Raw genomic sequence first — 19,470 nt, 5'->3', positions numbered from 1 at the left:
TGAACATATAATCTTCCACCAAATAAACCAATTAGCATCAACTACAAGATGTAATCAACACCACTGGCAACCCAGAGGTACCAATCTGAGGTTTTAATACAAAGATTGAATACAAGAGATGAACTAGGGTTTGAGATGAGATGGTGCTGGTGAAGATGTTGATGAAGAATGGCCCTCCCACGATGAGATGGTTGTTGGTGATGACGATGGCTTCAATTTCCCCCTCCCGGAGGGAATTATCCCCGACGGAATCGCTTCGCCGGAGAGCAAAAGTGCTCCTGCCCAAGTTCCGCCTCGAGACGGCGGCGCTCCATCCCGAAAGTCCTCCGATTATTATTTTTGGGTCAAATGCAATATATACCAGAAGATGGCTGCCAGAAGTGGGCCAGGGGCCCACTACCCACTAGGGCGCGCCTGGGGGGCGAGGTAGGTGTGCCCTGGTGCCTAGTGGGCACCTGGGCGGCCTCCTCCAGTATCTCTTTTCTCCAATATTTTTTTTATATATTACAAAATAATTCTCCGTAAAATTTCAGCTCATTTGGAGATGTGCAGAATATGTATCTCTGACATAGCTTTTTCAGGACCAGAATTCTAGTTGCCGTTATTCTCGCTGTTTGTATAAACCTTGCATATTACGTGAGAAAAGGCATTAGAATTACTCGCAAAAGTGTTATATTGAATGAAAACACTATAAATAACAGTAAGAAAACATGATGCAAAATGGACGTATCAGTTATATGCTCAAGTCATATTGGTTCTTTAGTTCTACGAAGTTTTTAATTTTAGGCCTTGTCTTCCATATCACACCAGGGCCCAAATTCCTAGAGACGGCCATGTATGCATGAAACCTTCGATGATGTTCATGAAACAACGTTGTAGAAGGGCGGGTGTTAGTAATAAATTAGCACATATCTATTTTTAATTAGCACATACTACTAATTACCGTCATAGCAAAAGGGCACGTCCAACCCCGAAGAGTCACCTTCCTTCTCTCTATATATTCCTGAAAGGCGGGAATGATGCCTCTGAACATGCACCTCTTCTTCCTATCAATTTTAGATGTGTATATACTTGAGAATAAATAGAAACTAGAGTTGGTCATCCATTCACTTCATTTCAATCTCGTTTTGCTCTAATGACGATATACTAGCTTCGACATTTATATATCTGCAGTCTCTACTAGCCCATCCCACTAGCATCATTAGTGGCATGTACTACAAAAAACACCTTACAACCACTCATTTTCGTATGACAATTTATAGGATGTGAAATAAAAGTTGTTCAAAATATGGAATGATTTGAGTTTACATATTTTTGAATCCAAAAAAGTACATCTCAAATGCATAATTGTACACATCTTGCCAAAATTTGACTAAGTGTGCCCAAAAAACAATTGCGAGCTAGCTCTACACTAATAGCGTGCTATAGCATATGACGAGAGCCCACGCTAAATTTTTGGTTGAAATCCTTTATTTTTGGGCTATATGTAACAAATTATTTTCAAAAGGTTAGTTGAATTATATTACACTATCATGTGTAGAATATGGAGGAGGCCGCTTATGGATGGCCTTCTTGTAGGGAGACAGGAGCGGATTCATAGTGGTGTATTGACCTAGTGAATATGTGTACTCTTGTGCACTTTCTCACCTCAAAGAAAATACTGGTAGTCATAGTTCAGGATAGCCACTGAGTCAAAGCTGACTTGCTGCAGTTAAACTCCACAACCCCCTTGTTGATACTGATGCATATGTTGTTAGCTCTGATGTAAGTCTTGCTGAGTACATTTGTGCGCAGGTTTGCTTAATTTATGTTTTTGCAGAGGAGACTCCAGTCTCACTTTAGATTTCTATGATGAGATCGACATTGGCCGATTAGCTTGGGAATCCCAGACAGAGGTCTGGTTCCTATGGAGGGTCTTGTAGGTAGTCAGGATTCTCAGCCTTTTTCTTTTGTAGCAGTTTGTACTCAGACATGATATGCTTCCGCGTGTTGCTTGTATGCCTCTGTATGTTGGGTCATGAGACTCATGTTTGTAATATCATGTTATGTATGGCTCCTCGGAGCCTCTTAAATACATACTTTGAGTCATAGAATTATGTTCTGATGCCATGTTGTACCAACACATACTTGCATGTTGTGTGTACGCTTGATGTGTATTGCTAAGTGTTGGGTCACGGCAGCTCTGATATATTTTCTTTGAGTGCCCTGCACTAAAACAATTGTATTATCCAAAAAAATATGTTTGAACCATTTATCTTCTTTTGTGGAGGATACATTATTGGGTGGATTTTATTAAACTACATTTTTGTAAAGGATACATTTAATCATAATTTTTGCACCATATGTGGAAGCCATTTTTTCCATCATATTGAAAGCTCGCTTGATTCCCTTCTTGCTCTGCGGAGAAAATCTAACAGATGCAAAACCATGACGGAATCACATCTCCCATGTTTATCAACACCATAACAAAGTACATTCATGATCCAACATCACAAGTTCCCAACAAAATGTATCGTACCACCTAATTAAGCAGCAAGCCAACAAAACACATGACTTCCATGAACTTGCCAGCAATGGGCTTGATTCAGTAATAGAACATCATGTCCTTGATGTCATCCCGAGGCGACAGAATGTCACAAGAGGACTAGCAGCTCCTGTGCCGGTGGCGGCTGACTCCCGGTGCCACTGCTGACAATCGATGCGCTGCCTGAGCCCTCCGACAGCTCGTCGTAATACCGTGCGCGGAACATGGCCAGGTGAGCGTAATAGACAGGACGAATTGTGAAGAAAGGACTCAAGCATTAGTATCATAGAAGGTCATTACATATCGCTCTGCTCTTTTTTACAAAAAAAATGTGAGATGAACTTGGAGAATAAACTCAAAATAGAGGCAGAGCGAGTGCATTGATCGTATCTGCATTTATAGGCAAAGATACCACATCAGAGTTAGTCTAGCTAGAAAGGGGAAGATGTGCCGAGCTTACGTGTAGCACAGGTTGTTTGTGAGCTGTTGCAGCGCATCGAAAGTGAAATGGTTCTCATCGAAGAGGATAAGGTAGTGAGTTGCTATGCTTGGGCCCTGAAAAAAACATGCAAAATGCTCACAATCAGTCAATGCAACACAAAGTGTATGTCCCAACCGGTAGTGAAAGAAATGTGTGCCACTGTACCTGAATCCTGGCATGGCTACATAGGTAGAAATCAAAGTCGGTGGGATGGCATATGTTTGTGTCGACCATGGTTCCTGCCAGTATCATCGACAGAATGGGGACAATCAAACACAATAGCAAATGTGTATGCTATTAAACTAGCATGTGTCGTGTATGTATACGGTGCGTGTACTCATGTGTGTGTGTCTGTGTGTGTGTGTGTGTGTGTGTGTGTGAGGCACACTTACCAGGAATGATGTTTCCACTTTTGTCGGTCTCTTTTCCATGCACCTTAGGGAAGAGCCTTGTGTGATGCCTTTTCTGGACAACCACAAATGTCACAGGGGGCTGATAATTCTCCTGCAAAGATGCACAAGCCTTTGGCCAAAGAAAGGAAAACTATTAATACACCATAATAGAATTAAAGCAGAATTAGACAGGCAAAGAACATGATGAATTGAAGGCATCACCTTCCCGATGACATCCAATTCATACATCAGAACTTGGGCGAACTGTCCTTCACTTCACTGACACCATCCCTACATACAAAACAAAAGCGATTCAGCAAAGGCACCGCTGACGATGAACGATAACATCATACTTGGAAGTTGGAAGCACTTACATGTATAATATGAAATGTTGGGTTTATGATTGGTCTTCTTAAAGAATGAAAGTAGTAACTCCCTACAGAAAATGTAACGATTTTAAAACCCACCGCCACCCACAACAAAATTTGTTTTGAGGTATGAGGCTTGGCCAAATAGCTACAAGATGGCGAGCACATGTTGCAATTCTTGCTCATTGGGTTGACAGAAAATCACGACATCATCATCTGCAAAAAAGATAGACGATGAATGTCGCATGCCTAGTGGTTAGCTGCTAGAGGATGCCGTGGCGGATGGCATGTCACACCCCAGAATTGAGGGCATCAATGACAAGGACGAATAGCATGGTCGAGAGGGGGCGCCCTACCATTGCCCACACGTGTGCTCTATGGGTGGTCCAGGGTTGTCGTTGATGTGCACTCTCATAGGGGAACTTGAGAGGAGAGTGGGGACCCAGGGGCTCCACTTTTTTCCAAAGCCGAGGTGTTGCAAGATCTCAAAGATGTAGGGCTATGACACCAAATCAAATGCCCGCAAGATCTCGAGATTGGAGAGGACACACGCGTTTTTGAGGTTATGTAGTTGTCTCACAGTTTGTTGAACCAGCATGAAGTTTTCATGCATGCCGCAACCGACGATGAATGAGCTTTGGTTGGCAGAAACTATGTATCCAAACCTAGGGGCAAGCCACAAGGAGAGAACTTTGGTGAATAGATTCTCTAGGGAATGGATCAAACTAATGGACCGATAGTCAAAATGCGATGATGTGTCTGGTATCTTGGGCAGAAAAGTAAACATTGCTTCATTCAGCTTGTGGAAGCCACGTCCATTCATCTGGAATAGCTTATGGAAGCATCACATATGTCACCTTTGACAACGTCCCAGAATGCACGCAGAAACTCAGAGGTGAACCCAGAGGTGAACCCATCCGATAGCCGCTTCATCGCATCCCAAATTGCAGCTTATGTGAATGGCGCACCAGGCGGCGAGGTGAAAAGATGTGTGGCCAATTGCATGTATATCAATGGAGAGATCACGATCCTCATGGTAGCCTGGGATGGTTGAGAAGTGGTGGAAGGCCACCTGGGCCATGCCAACAGAATCAGAAATGCAATGACCATCCGCCTGAAGGTGGAAGATGTGATTTTTCTGCTGTCCATGAGTTGCATGAAATTTTAGGAAAAGGGTGCTCATCTCGCCACCGTGAAGCCAGGAAAACCATGTGCACTGGCGTGCGATTGATCGCTTGAGGGACGCCAAGCCAAGATATATGTGCACTTGATTTTACACCATAGCCATGCTTCCGTTGTCGAGAGAGGGTGCAAGTCTTGAGCAACATCAAGGCGGGCTATGATCTCGCGAGCAAGAAGCAGCTGCAAGGAGATGTCGCCAATAGATCTCGTGCCCTAGATTTGCCGGCAACGGGCAATGGTCTCGAGCCTTGCATAGTTGTGCCTGGATGGGCCAGGTTTCGGCTCAATGTTGTTCCAGGCATCCGAGACAACCTGGTGGAATCCTTCCATCTTGGTCCAGTACCTCTCAGAATGGAAACACGGCCACCCATGGGCGCACGGTGCACAATCAATTCACAATGGGGTGATGATTCGAGGCAACCAAAGCCAAACACCAAAGGATGCAATGTGTACCAACCCAGAGTGCATAGCATGCGACCATTGTGTACCAGCAACGAACACTCCTGCTCATTGGACCATGTGTGTCTCCGGCCATGGTGGTAGATATCGCGTAGTTCAAGATCTGCTGTGAAGTGGCGGAAACGATGCATGATGAGTTGATTCAGTCGGTTATTATTCTTGTCATATGTGGAAAGGATCATTGTTGCAATTCCCCTAGGATCCAAGGGCCCACTCATGTAGCACGTTCATCTTGCAACTCCGAGAGGAAATCGATCTTTGCCTGGTCTTCCTGGGGTCCGTAGACTCCAATAATGCACCAATGATGGTTTTTGGCATGGGGATAAATGAGAGTCGTGATGTGGTGAGTACCCTAGAAAGAGCGATGGAAGAACGCTGCCAAGCCAGGATAATTCCTCCTCGGGTACCATTTGCGGGCAGGATAAGAAATCTTGGAAGAGAAGTCCAAGCATTCGAGAACAATCTCCAACTAGACCAAAAGAAGTTTAGTTTCTACAAGGCACACAATACATGGGGATGCATCGAAGATCATGCTGCACACAACAATCCATTTTGGCCTGGCTGTTTAGGCCACACACGTTCCAAAACACTATCTTGAGGTTGCAATCCACGGAAATATGGGGGGGGGTCCATGATGCACACCGCAATGTCGGCTCAAATCTCTACGAGGCATGTCTAAATAGGTAGCGGGAGTGAGGCAAGGAGATCAACTACATTCACTAGAATCGGCCAGTCGTAGAAGTCTGCGAATGCCTGGACAACATTGCCGACCAGTGTACGCTCGAACAACCTATTGTACCGCTCAATGGTCACGTGAGAGACTGGCTCATCATCTTTGCGGATGCCAAGATGTCGTAGGTTAACATGATTGGCCTTGGCCTTGCAATTGAGCCCACAGTCTGCTTTGGCGATGTGGCCACTCCACCACGACATGAAATTCGATAGAAGCTCAAGTCGTCGTCGACGAGCCACATGTGTGAAGGGGATGGGTGCAACTAGGCTTGCATGCCATTAAGAAATGTCTGCAACTTCCCAGGAGAGAATGTGCTACTTTCAATTTTCCATAGTGTTTTTAAAGGAAAGTGTACAAAGCATATTTATTGCTCTCCAAACTCATCAACATGTTTTCTCCTTCTTCAAAGGTTTTTCTCATATGAGTTATCATTATATGTTGCATCATTTTCTTCATATTATTGTCCCAATGGGTTTAAAGAGTTTTAGCAACATATCTGCACCATTCTTCTCATATTTTCCCACATGATTCTTGGAGGAGATTATCAAGATTATACAAAGGATTTCTCTAGATGGATGAATATACACAGGCCCGTCGAGGGGCATGTGCGAGAAGTGCGCTTGCACAGGGCCCTCAAATTCCGGGGGGGGGGGCGTTTGGGAGATGAAACCAGTAAAATCGCTAGATTGAATAAAAACGTAAAATCACTAGAGAAACAAGGATCCTACATGTTCATTTTTCATTCCCCACACAACGCGCGTAGCTTCGTCTCCGCCTCCATTCATGCCATCAGATGGACAAGGGTGCCTAGGGTTCCATTTACCCTCCGGCCACTCCAGCGGCTCGCCCCGTTAAGTTGTGCGACATGCCAGACTTCCATCACCCATCCTGACATCTTACTTATCTTTTTCGGCCTCGTCCCCATCTTCCCTCCCCATCTCGGCCTTCCCTCCTGTCCGGTGCCCTTGTCTCCTCTGCTCCGACTCGGCGTCCCCTCTTGCATCATCGTCTGAAGTGATAGCTATGTCGCTGACCTCCCGTTGCCCTGAGCCGGTAACCTCTCCACCCTCCTCCTTTATATCTCCCTCCTTTCCCTTGATTGGCTATGTTATCTATTTCTTCTGATTTTCTACTTCTATAACTGTGAAACTGTTGTATATAGTGAAATTATATGCTTCCAGTGCAAGTTTTGTTTGAGAATTATGACGATTAATTGCTTTGGAGTGTATATTCTGATTTTACACCGCGAATGGATTTTTTTGGAAGGTGTTTGTGACAATGCTTGTGTGAAAAAATATATCCTTTTCTTATATTCTATAGAAATTGATAGTTGAAACTCGAGCTGTCACAATATGTGTGATTTATTGATCATGCCTGACAATTGATAAACGATTGACGAATGTCCTCTACAATCGATCACTGTCGGCATGAGGCTAGGCACCAGAGGAGGGTGCACTCATCACTTCAACCCATCTGTCGACCTGACTTGGATTCAAATGCTTGTTTAGTTATATGCCCAAGTTATATTTGTTCTTTAGTTGTATGCAGTTTTTAAATTTTAGGCCTTGTCTTGCATATCGCACCAGGGCCCCAAATTCCTGGAGACGGCCATGTATACGTGAAACCTTCGATGATGTTCATGAAACAACATTGTAGAAGGGCGGGTGTTAGGAATAAATTAGCACATGTCTATTGTTTAGCACATACTAATTACCGCCATTAGCAAAAGAGCATGTCCAACCTTGAAGAGTCATGTCCCTTCTCTATATATATTCCCAAAAGGCATGAAGGATGCCTCCGAATAGGCACATCTTCTTCCTATCAATTTTAGATGGGTATATACTTGAGAATCAATAGAAACCAGAGATGATCGTCCATTCACTTCATTTCTATCTCGTTAGAGCACGACGATATACTAGCTTCGACATTTATATATCTGCAGTTTGTACTGGCCCATCCCACTAGCATCATTAGTGGCATGTACTACAATAAAAAATGCCTTATCAACCACTTATTTTCATATGACAATTTATAGGATGTGAACTAAAAGTTCAAAATATGGAATGATTTGAGTTTACATATTTTTTTAATCTAAAAAAGTACATCTCAAATACATAATTGTACACATCATGCCAAAATTTGACTAAGTGTGTCGAATGAAAAAAATTGCGCGCTATTTCTGCACTAATAGTGCGCTATAGCATATGATATGAGAGCCCATGCTAAATTTTTGCAATTTCGCTTGCTGTAGCGCTATTCGCGAAATAGGACATTGTATCGCGGTAAAACAGGATAGTGTGTAGCGCCCTATTTTTGGCAGCACATTAGCCCCAATAGGCAAAATACTCGATCCTCCACCAAAAGCGCTTCCAATCCTCCCCAACTCTACACTTCTCCATTTTCCACCCAACCACGTGCTCCTGTGGTGTGGTGGCGGCAACTCTAGCTTCCTCCAGTTCGATTGGTCTTCTTTTGTTACCCGCCGGTCTTCCCCTGTACCTAGCCGGTCTTCCCTCATTCACAACGGCAAGATGTCGCAGCCAACTGCACTGCCGACTAGTGAGGGCATCTCCAGCCGCGTCCTCAGCAAGGCCTCCCCAGGCGATTTTTTCGCGCCGGCGCCGAAAAAACGGCCCAGTCGCGTCCCCAGGAGCCCGATTTTCGCCGGCTTGGGCCGAAAACAGCGCCGGCGGACCCAGTCCGAACCGGCGCGCTGGGGGGCGCCCGGGGGCGCCGGGGCGAGCTGTTTTGACGCGAAAAAGACGCGGGTCAGCCGCGTCAGCGACTCGGCGCCTCGTCTTCCCCCAACGGCATCGGTTTCCGCAGGAAATCAATGGCAAGGCTGCCGCCGGTCAGCCTTGCCATTGATTCTTCATGGGCGGCGCTTCACGGGACGACGCGCCGACGCCTCCCCTCCCTTGCACGCGTACACACGGGTGCGGCCCGGCTATAAAAGCCGGCGGCCTCCACTCGCCTGTGCCCACACCAGCCCCGCCCCTCGCCGCCGTCCAGCCCCTCCCTCTCCCTGCCTCTCCCGAGCGCTGCCGCCCAGCCCCTCCCTCTACCTCTCCCGAGCCCGCCCAGCCCCGCCGTCGCCATGGCAAAACGCTTCCCCGGAGACGAGGCGGCGGCCAACGGCTTCAGCCTCGTTCACTCCGCGAACAGGAGTCCTGGCTCTTGTTCCAGGCGAACATCCCGGCGCCGCCGGACATGCGCGCCGGGCCAACGGGCTGGAGACTCAGCACCGGGGGAGTGCCCATTCCCCCATTGCCCGACGCCGTGGCGAAGCCGAAGTACTTCGCCGAGGAGGTCGAGATCGTGCGCGCGTCCCTCACCGACGCCCAACTCTCCCTCCTCCAGTACGCCGCCGACAACCACGCGGCCTGGGCGGCGTATTTCGAGCGCCGCCAGCAGCAGCGATTGGCGTCCACCAACGGCGCGCCGGTGGTCGGCGGTCGGCAGAACAGCGAGGGGCGCCACCTCTGGTGGGGCGTCCCCGGCCGCACACTCAAGGGCGTGCTCACGTACCTCGAGGGCGGCAACGACCCGCCGTTGGCGTACCCCCCGGCGCAGCACCGACGCGTCGGGCCATGGCTGCCAAGGAGGTTCGGGTCCTCCTCCTCCTCTTCCTCCTCCCGATCCTCATCGCACTCCTCCGACACTCCGGCCCTGCTCGGCGTCAAGGCCGAGCCCGCGGCGGAGTCGCCGCTCGACCGGCGCACTCGCAGCGTCGGCATCGTCATCAACGAGGGCGGCCGGCGCGCCTCCTCCTCGTCGGCTCCTCTGCGCTTCGTCAAGCCAAAGACGAAGCCGGGGCTGGCGCCGGTGAAGACGGAGCCGGGGCTGGCGCCGGTGAAGGCGGAGTTCGACGACGACGACGCAGCCCTAGAATGGGCGCGCCAGGACTCCATTGCGATGGAGAAGGCGCGCCGGGAGAAGGTGAAGGAGCGCCAGCGCGCCGCCCTGCGCCGCTTCGAGGAGCGCCGACGCGGCCGCGATGAAGACGGGGTCGTCGTCCTATGCGACAGCGACGACGACGACGACGACGCGCCGCCGCCAGTCCGCCATGGCGACGCCGGGTCCAGCAGGGGCGCCCGCGTCAAGGAGGAGAAGGCCGACGACGATGATGGCGGCGACGACTTCAGCCCCTTTCTTTTTTAGATTAGGTTAATGTAATGAAAATGCGCGAATTTCGCCAAAATTTGCCATGTTTAGCCGAAATTTAACTACTTTTTATCATAACTTCACCGAACGGTCCTTTTTTTTAATACGCGCCTGGGGGCGGCCCTGGGGGCCGACGGCTGAGGACCGACTCACCCCCATGGCCATTTTTTGCGTCGGCTCACCCCCAGGCGGCGCTTTTAGACGCCCCCTGGGGGGGCAACGGGTGGAGATGCCCTCAGGCACCAGTCAATTTCTTTGTGCTTGCTAGATGTTAGTGTATTTTGTCCAGCTGTGTTGCAGACTTGCAACTTGCAAGTTATTCATGTTTGTTCGTCACTTTGTCAAACTATCTACCTACTTGGAGTACTTACATGGCCTACAGGAAGTGATTATTACTCCCTCCGTCTTATAATGTAAGACATTATGGGACGGAGGGAGTATTTATTAGTGGAGATCCCGGCAGCATCTAATTCTCAAGATGTTATTATTGATGTCAGGCTTCTATGTTTTTTAACAATATCCAACATTCGTGTTGAAATCCTTTATTTTTGGGTTACATTTAGCACACTATCATGTTGAGCATAATGAGGACGCTGCCACTGTCTCTACGCTATTTTTTCGTTGAGTGCTCTGCACCGAAACAATTGCATTATCCAAATACTCCCTCCGTCACAGTTTAGAAGACATAGTTAAATTTGCGTGCGTTTCCACAATAGACAAGGTTTAGGGCACATTGCATTTATTTCTAGTGGCTAATTAGTACTCCGATGTACCATTTCTATATGCATGCGTACTGTGAATGCTAATTTTTAGCCCATCTCACAACCAATAGATACCAGAGAATTCCAAGCGCGCCTTCTAAACCGTGACAGAGGGAGTAATATGTTTGAACTATTTATCTTCATTTGTGTAGGATACATTTTTTGGGTGGATTTTATTTAACTACATTTTTGTGGAGGATACATTTAATCATAATTTTGCACCATATGTGGAAGCCATTTTTTTCATCATATTGAAAAGCCTGTTTGATTCCCTTCATGCTCTGCGCAGAAAATCCAACAGATGCATCACATCTCCCATGTTTTACCAACACCATGTTTTACCATCACAAGTTCCCAGCAAATGTACCACCTAATTAAGCAGCAAGCCAACAAAACACATGACTCCCATGAACTTGCAAATGGGCCGATTCAACAATAGAACATCACGTCTTTGACGTTATCCCTGATCCTGGGGAGGCGACGGAATGTCCCAGGAAGACCAGCAGCTCCTGCGCCGGTGGCGGCTGAATCCCGGGTGCCACCGCTGACGATCGAGGCGCTGTCCGAGCCCTCCGACGGCTCATCGTAATACCGTGCGCGGAACGCGGCCAGGTGAGCGTAGTAGGCAGGAGGAACTGCGAAGAAAGGACTCAAGCATTAGTACCACAGAAGATAATTACATACCGCTGTAGTCTTTTTTACAAGAAAAATGTGAGATGGAACTTGGAGAAGAAACTCACCAACAGAGACAGAGCGAGTGCATCGAGCGTATCTGCATTTACAGGCAAAGATACCACATCGGAGTTAGTCTAGCTAGCAAAATAGGAGTCAAGATGGTAGATTAACCTGAATCAGAAAAAAAGAAGTGAAAGAGGGAGATGTGTCGAGCTTACGTGTAGCAGAGGTTGTTGGTGAGCACCTGCAGCCCATCGGCAGTGAAAGAGTTTTCATCGAAGAGGACATGGTAGTGAGTTGGTCTGCTTGTGCCCTGAAAAAAACATGCAAAATGCTCACAGTCAGTCAATGCAACACAAAGTGTATGTCCCAACCGGCAGTGAAAGAAATGGGTGCCACCGTACCTGAATCCCGGCATGGCTACACAGGTAGAAATCAAACTCGGTGGGATGGCATATGTTGGTGTCGACCACGGTTCCTGCAAGCATCATCGAGAGAATGGGGACAATCAAACACAATGGCAAATGCAGATGCTATTAAACTAGCATGTGCCATGTATGTATACTGTGCATGTGTTCGTGTGTGTGAGGCACACTTACCAGGTAGGATGTTTCCACTTTTGTCGGTCTCTTTTCCATGCACCTCAGGGAAGAGCCTTGTGTGATGCCTTTTCTGGACAACCACAAATGTCACAGGGGGCTGATAATCGTCCTGCAAAGATGCACAAGCCTTTGGCCAGAAAAAAGGAACACTGTTAATACACCCAAATAGGATTAAAGCAGAATTAGACAGGCAAAGAACATGATGAATTGAAGGCATCACCTTCCTGATGGCATCCATTTCATACATCAGAACTTGGGCGAATTGCCCTTCACTCACACCGTCCCTACATAGAAAACAAAAGCGATTCAGCAAAAGGCGCCGCTGACGATGAACAATAACATCATACTTGGAAGTTGGAAGCACTTACCTGTAGAATATGATCCTGCTGGGTTTATGTTTGGTCTTCTGATAGAATGACACTAGCAACTCCCTGAAGAAAATGTTGCGGTTTTAGAACCCACCGCCATCCACTACTCTGAATTAACACAAAGGACTTACCGCATCATTCCACCGTGTACAGGGGTGCCCTTCTCAGGGTCTGTGCCTCTGCAATAGAGATCTTGAATAATCTCCTGCCTGGGCGGTTGGGCAGAAACCACCGCTTTGTACTTTGTGATTTCAGGCCAGTCCATGGAGGCCACCACCTGCAGGCACTCATCAAAAATCATGCAACTGCATCAGCACAATGACATCCAGATAATACAATGGAAGCTCATTTAAATTCACACACTATTAACCAAATCGTCAAGTGAACAATCGCTGTCAGAAGATGAACGGAACTCACGGCTGCAATTGACGGTGAAGAATCATCCCCAGCCGCCGGATGTGTTACATCAGCACCAAAAAAGATCGTCGGCTTGTCGGTGACTAACGGTATTTGACGTTTAAGAGCTTGCTGAAGAGCTGTATTTCTCCCTCCGACCTAATAATTAAGAAAACACAATATAACTCTCCATTGAACACTAAGCACGACAGAAAAAGGTGACTGCCAACGAACCCACCTTGACATTGACTTTAAGTGCAACATTTTCAAAATACTGCTTGTTTGCTCTTTCGACCTTGTCTGGCTTGAGACATTGAGAAACTATACCAAGGTCAGTCTCGCACACCTTCTTAACTTTACCTGCAGAGTTGCACAAATATATGGGTACCATGAGACAAGGTAACAGGAAGAGATAAAGGGCAATACTAAAGATGTGTGTGCCATAACTTAGGAAATGTGCATCACCTAAACTAGGTAAAAAAAGAATGTGCACAACATAACATTGTTTCACAAAAAAATTGCATACCGTAATGGCCAGTAACATCCGGGAGAATCACGATAAGCAACTGGAGGTCAGGGGCCCTCTGGTGAGCATGCTTCAAAGCACCTTCTATGTTATTGGCAGACGCTGAGAGAATTTCTACCACTGGGCTAGGATTGAAAACCTAAAGATTGAAAATAAATTGAGTGTGACGTGAATGATGATATGGACGACTTGTATGTACAAATATGCGCTGAACATACCATGCCGATGGCGTTGCACATTTTGACTAAGTCGCCACAAAACCTTTCGACTCCATCAATGTGCAAACGTGAAAAGTTCAAGCAAGTCCATCTCTGAACATTCCCTCCATTTATCATTTTCTAAAATACAAACAGAAATCATACATCAGAAAGAGGGACATGTTTAAAGAAACATAAACTAGATTACCTAGGGAGAACTAGTTAACTTTCATGAATAGAAGGAATAAGCGCCCACATTGTGTAGCTCACACTTCCAACCAAGTTTCTATTTAAATTCTATAGACTGAAAAAAATTACACAATCCAAGAATTTTCTGTTTGTGCGTCCATGTTATACTAAAAGACTACGACCACAATTCACAGTCTTGTGGCATTATTAAAAATGAGCCTGTAACAGATTTTTTTTGTTCCAAGTCAGAAATGGATCACCTTGCCAATCATGTTCCACTGGCCAACACTTGGTGCACAAGCTTTGTCCTTTCCAGACTCATGATATTTGAGCTAAAACAGCATAAACAGTTAAAATTAGCTAACAAAAACAGGGGGTAAAATATCAAAATGAGAACTAAATAGAATAGACACCATGGGGGGAGGTAGCACGCGAGCCTGCACATTGACCATTTTATCCGTAACATCGATTCCAAACTCCTGTGCCAGCTTATCAGCTGAATAGTTGTTGTGCTGCACCATCTATAGAATACATATTCATTAAAAATGCTAATGAGGCAAATATAACGAACATGATCACATGGAAAAAAATGATGTAATAAGCACTTTCAAGTAATTTCAATCAATTAGTTTGGTTGTGTTAAAACCTATTGTCTGGACAAATACCTTAAGTATGCTCTTCTCCCTATCATGGGGACGTTCGCACGTAGCTCTCAGTATGCCAGTCACTTGTTTCTCGTTAAGCTTCCTGGTGAACCTCTGCCCTTCAATAATTGTGCATACCTACGATCATATTATAGATCATTAGCAGACTTCCACATTTGGTGTTATGCACAAAATAAGAAAAAATTACCTCCATTGGCAAATATATAGGGCGAGAATCATTTCCAGACTGCAGACAAGGCCAAGAAGTGAACCTCAATCTATACTTGTATCGGCCCCAAAAATATTGCACAACAGTCATTTGGTTGCCGTCATCCAGAGGAAAGCTAAAACAACAAACACCAGTAAATCATTTGGCACTAGAAGGGAAAGAGGGAAGGAGAGGAGATGGAAGAAGAGGAACAATGTACTTGAGCTGAATCAGCGGAACAGAAGTAATCCCAGTTATCTTGTAGGCGCTCCTTTTGCCCTCTTGATGAGTGGTTTCAACACGAATCCCGCGCAATGCTTTCTTAAGCTGGAAAGAACGAAACAATTCAGCTAGTTGCGATAAACATTTTGTATGATACGTTCTTGGTTGATAAATGCAGTACCTTCAGGCGGTCCCTGTCAGAAAGGGGGCGATTGGGGTCGGCATTCCTCATATTCAGACATCCTGAACAAATTGTATCACCGATGTAGATTTGTAAAATGGCGTTGATGATATATCTGCACAACAAGTACAACAAGGGTTTATAGAAGTGATAACCCTGTGGAAAAGAACTTCTAAAATGAATCTGTGTTCACCTTAAAACTACACTGTAAAATCAAATTTGTTCAGTAGTTGACTTGTGTTTAAATCACACACATGCATACACTTTTCCTAATTGAACTCATGTGCTGCAAGTTTTCTCTCACTGAACCTCACCACAAGCTATATATGCTTCTGTTCAGTAGTTGACTTGTGTTTAAATCACTCCCCTTAGCTTTTGCAAATTTGGATAACCCAGGTAAACAAGTGACATAATACAGACAGACATGGGTTGGGTAGTAGCCTTATGCAGAACTAAACACAATAAATGTGATATCCACTTTGGCAAGAGCTCGTGCTATATCAAAAATATAATTGCAGTGTAGCCTACGTGATTCCGTAACCATGAATTAAGCGAGGGGTTTTGAACAAATACGCACCTATATTCAGTGAGAGGCCCATCTGAGTGGGGCGCAAGCTTTGGTAATATCCTCTCCAGCACTCCAGCCCATCACCGATGTCACGTTGGCCAAATATTGTGGAGTAGAAGGATCGAGAAACGGTGACATAGCTGTAGAACAACAAGAGCCATATACATATGATGATCACATTAAACAAAGTCAGCAGTAAAAACATAACAGAGAAGAGACGTTAATAATGATATCATACTTCAGAGAAGGTGACTCTCTCAACACAACGTCGAGCGCTTGTATTGTGTCCTGTGGAGAATCACGTTGCCTCCCACTGAGGAACTGCTGCAGGTGGTACAAGTTTGCCCGCGCGGCGAATTGAACCTTGACCTTGTACTCACTGTTTTTTTCAAAATGCAGAAGATAAAAAAATGTCAGAGCAGAAAAGTGTGAATTAGCAGCTGCACTTGAGATACAAGTAGGCCTAGAACGCACACGAGACAGGAAAGTTAAGACATGCTTACGTTTCTCTTGGTGGTTTCCCCAGCTTGATGGAGAAATCCATCGCCTGGAATGGCAGCTCGCCTGCAGTGTACAGGCTCTTGCTGCCATCGTATGCGGCCAGTAGGCCACCGAGAGACGACGCGCGGTGCTTGCTTGTCAGCTCCGTCATCAGAATCCTGTTGATCCGTCTTGTTTTGGGCTCAGGAGTAATTGCAACCTGACAGTGAGATCATCCGATTGAATGAAAATAGGCAGAATTAATTAGCATCATGTGAAAGAGAAGCTTGTAGTAGCATTCTAAAATGTTATAGACACTAACATTAGCCTTGGTCAAAACAAAGGGAATAATCAAGACCAGACCCCACACGGCACAAGGCAAAGTCTGCAGCTATTACGCCTATGAACCAACAAGCTAGGGGCCAAGGCCTTTTTGCCTAAATCAGCAAGGGCAGACAAGCGCGTTATCTCGTCTGCGCCTCAGTTTTTCAGAAAGAAACCAGCTGTGGTGACAGCAAGGGCAGACAAGCCATTCGGGACGACGTCCTCCCTCCAGAAACCAGAATGGAGCAAGCACACCACATGTGCTGCCGAACTTTTGCAAGAAATGGCAGCGTGTAAAAAGTAAAAACCTCACAGGAAAAGAGAAACCAACGGAAACCGGGCGAAAAAAAAGGCCTCTGGAAACCATCGGAAGCTGCGATTAAATGTACATCGCACTGTTGCAAAGCTAGCACGCCAAGGCCTAGCATCCGGCCGGCCTTCAAAAGATGTTACGCGGCCCCAAAGCACAAATGCCCAACAGCACAAAGCAAATGTGTGTAAACCATAAAGAAAAAACTAAAGAAAAATAATCTCCTGCTGAACATATCGAGAAACCACGCATATGCACTAGATCTGCGCGTCTTCGATGCAAAATAAATTTGACCACGTAGTCATATCCTAGTCCGTGACATCGTGTCCATGAATTAGCCGAACTCTCATCAGGAATGAAACTCATCTATGGAAACAACCACCAAGCAAAAGATACGAGATCTTTCCAAACCGAAAAGACGCGAGTCTACAAATCCAGGGCTCGCGCATAATCACGTATGGAAGTCGCAATCGCAACCAGGGCCAGATCGCAGCAAAACAAATGTAACAGAACCACTAGCCAGCATGCAATCTATGGTAGAGGAAGAACTTCTGGACAAAGAGAGGTAGGGTTGCTCACATCGTAGTGGCAGATGTCCTTGTCCGCGAAGCCGACGAGGAAGTGGTTCGCTCGCACGATCATCTTCCGCCCCGCCGTACCGAAACCCGGACGACCCGGTTGGGCCACCGACTTGCTCGACACCGGGGCGGCTGCCGGTGGCGCAGGCGCAGGCGCCTGGGATTCCGGTTGAGATCCGCCCGCGGCCGCGGGCAGAACAGGGGGACGAAGAGCCGGGGCTCCCGCCGCGGCGGGTGCGGAGGAACGGGGAGCCGGGGGCGCCTCCACGGTCAGCCTGCCCACGTCCCTCGCGAGAGCATCAGCAGGCGCCGTCGTAGCCGAAGACAGAGGGGCGCGCGAAGAACTCGTAGAGGCCGACGCGGGAACCGCAGGCGCGGCCGGACGGGGCGCGGCGGGGCGGAAGCCAGCCGGTACGCCGGGACCTCGGCCTCCAGCGTCGACGCGCGCGGGCGGCGCTTGCTGATTGTACCCGCCCGCTGCTGGAGTTGGAGCACCAGGGCCGCGACCGTAACCTCCTCCTCCAGCCTCGCCACGGCCGCCGGATCCGCGCCCTCGGCCGTCTCCCCGTCCACCGGGGCGGCGCCCTGCGCCGTCGCCTCGCCCGCCTCGTCCACCACCGGACCCGAACCCCCTCGACGCCATGGGAGAGGGTTTTCTGGGGAGAGAGGGAGATGCGATGTGAAAACTGAAGCGTGTGCGCGAAGCGGGAGGGTCGGGCCACGTTTTAACAGGGAAGGTGTGCAGACGAGGGGGCGGGGGGAACGTGTCCCTGCTGACCGTTTCCCTAGCAACACTCACTGAAACGTGGGCCAGATGTGCTTCCTGCCCCACAGGTCAGTGGAACGGCAAGAGTTTTCCCGTATACGTAGCTCTGCCGATTTTTCGGCAGCAGAAACAGAGTAAATTGCTGAAAGCCACCACATTTGTGGCGATGGTACTGCAAAACAACCGTTTTTGCCAAAAATCACGAAAAACCACCACTTTTGTGGCAAGTGAATAACAAATGCCACTGATTCAAAATTGAGCGGCGTTAATAGAAAAACTGACAGATGGGACCCACATATCTAGGCTGATGTGGTAAAGACTAGTCCTAGTCAATGTTTGACCTGCTGAGGTGGACAGGGTCCCACTTGTCTGCCACACCTCTTATCTCCTCCTCTCTCTCGTCCTTCCTACCCAGTCCGCTCCGACGAGGCCGAGCCCCTGTGCGCCCGCCCCCTGCCTGCTCCGGGGAGGTCGAGCTGCCGCACGCCGCCCCCATGCCTGCTCCGGCGCCCCCTGCCTGCTCCTCGTCTCACATGCGCGGCCGCCCCCTACCTTCTCCTCGCCGCGCACCCGCCTACCTACCTGCTCCGGCAAGGCCGAGCTAGCGTGCGCCCCCGCCCCCGCCCACTCTGACATGAACGAGCTGTCGTGCGCGCGCCTAGCACAGGGGACCGAGAGGCCACTGGTGAATCGGCGGCGCCGGTGATGCAGGGGCCCGACGACGATGGGTTTGAGGCCAGTCGGCGGCGGCGGATGCGGTCGTGGCCAGCCGCGAGACGCCAGCAAGCGGCTCGGGCGGAGCGTCTCTTCACCGCCAGATGCTCCCGTCACGGCTAGCCACTGGTGAATCGGCGACGACGGCGATACATGGGCCTTGGGACGGCGGGGTTCGAGTCCAATCGACGGCGGCGATGCAGGGGTCTTCCGGCGGTGGTTGGAGCCTGTTTTGGACGGGAAACAACAGCGGAGGGCAGATCTGGAGGCGGGAGGCCGATTCCGGTCTGTCCGGAGTCCGGCAGTGCGCCGACGGCGACGGCGGTGAAGCTCCATTACGGGACAGAGAGAGGGAACGTCGAGATAGAGAAGAACCAGAGAGAAAAATTAGAGAGAGAAAAAAGAGCTGAGGGGCTGACATGTGGGACTCTTGCCACCTCAGCATATTTGTCTACATA

At 48.0% G+C, this 19,470-nt stretch overlaps 1 pseudogene; it reads right to left on the bottom strand.

Moving 5' to 3' along the window:
- Nucleotides 1-11,292: 11,292 nt before the first annotated feature.
- On the bottom strand, nucleotides 11,293-17,681 carry LOC119362986 (annotated as a pseudogene).
- Nucleotides 17,682-19,470: the final 1,789 nt, after the last annotated feature.

The sequence above is a fragment of the Triticum dicoccoides genome, chromosome 2B, assembly GCF_002162155.2.
Source record: "Triticum dicoccoides isolate Atlit2015 ecotype Zavitan chromosome 2B, WEW_v2.0, whole genome shotgun sequence".
In the NCBI taxonomy this organism is placed as follows: domain Eukaryota; kingdom Viridiplantae; phylum Streptophyta; class Magnoliopsida; order Poales; family Poaceae; genus Triticum; species Triticum dicoccoides.
The sequence above is the reverse complement of the archived record's forward strand: the minus strand, read 5'-3'. Positions and strand labels throughout refer to the sequence as shown.